This window comes from Meleagris gallopavo, chromosome 8, assembly GCF_905368555.1.
Source record: "Meleagris gallopavo chromosome 8, MGAL_WU_HG_1.1, whole genome shotgun sequence".
Taxonomy (NCBI): domain Eukaryota; kingdom Metazoa; phylum Chordata; class Aves; order Galliformes; family Phasianidae; genus Meleagris; species Meleagris gallopavo.
Window position 1 is genome coordinate 30,608,250 of NC_139411.1, and position 1,377 is coordinate 30,609,626.

Sequence of the window (1,377 nt, forward strand, 5' to 3'; positions counted from 1 at the left end):
TTACTACTTTCTCCTCACCTTCTGCATGTATCTATGAAATGGTTTTGACTGCTCAGGTTTTGGTTATAGAAATAGCATTTCATATTGGCAAAGGGCTCTTCCATGCCCAGTGTAATGTCAGGCCACAACCTGGAGTCCTGTGGGGATCTGCCACACTTGCGATCATTCTGTCAGCACTAGAAATGACAAATCAGGACCAAAGCAGGGAAAGGACTGCACTACTGTCAATTATCTTAAAAATACTGGTATGTGAAAATCATCAAAAAATGTTTGAATGATTGTGAATGGAGTACAGATTTAAAAGCTTTTGGCTTGTGCAGCTGCAGACTATGTGACCTATCAAGGATTTGATAGGAAGAAGTTGCCAAGGGAATTGTAAAGCATTGTTTGTCGCTGACTTCAGCTTTTATTGTTGTACTCTGATTACAGCTTTTCTTTGACTCTAAAAAGTACAGTTGTTAAATGCCAGCTTGAAACAAAGATGCATTTACATGCAAGAACTGAGTTCAAATGAATTCTGTTTTTGGAGATAGCACTGCTTTGAACTAGGAACAAAAAAAAAAAAAAAATTCTCTTATTACTATTTTGGAAAGCAACCAAAAATTTTAGAACAAGTTTAGTATGCGCTTAAAACAGAAGCATTCCCATTCTAATTGGTTAAATATCGCTACTGGAAATTGTTATGTGCCACTCAGACCATTGTGCCTCACGGCTTCAAAAGGTTTTGAGGCAGCACCTGAACCAAGAGGAGAAGTGCAGCAGAGGAATCTTCACGCGCCCAAACAATGAATTCTTTCCAAGGCAGACTGCAGCCAGTAGCACAGCTCTCTGTGAGACAGGTTGTGCCATCACCACTGCATTCCATACCACAGTGACTTATACACTGCCTGCCTCAGTTCCCCAGGGACAAAATGGCTGCAGCATCACTGCTCACGTTTCATAACCACTGCTGAAAACTCTGTCACGTGGCAGCAATCATAGAATCGTTGGAGTTGGAAGGGACTTTTAAAGGTCACCGGGTCCAACTCCCCTGCAATGAAAGTGGGCAGTGTGGGGCTCTGCTCAAATGGTGCTGCTGGCACGAGGCACAAGCAGCATGTCACATTCTATGTTGTCATAATTATTGTGCATATTTATTGTGCATAATTATTGTGCATATCCTTCCTCTTTCTGACTGTACTGTTGTTTTTTTTTTCTGAGTAGGAGACCACCGTGTTTATCTAATCACACGCCCGGCACCCCGCCTGCCTGCGGCCCACCTCCCCCTTAGGCGGGGACTACAACTCCCGCCGAGCGCTGCCGCGCACTACATATCCCAGGATGCTCCGCGGCGCCGCCGCGCCTATGGAGGCTGATCTGCGGTGCATGCGCACAGCA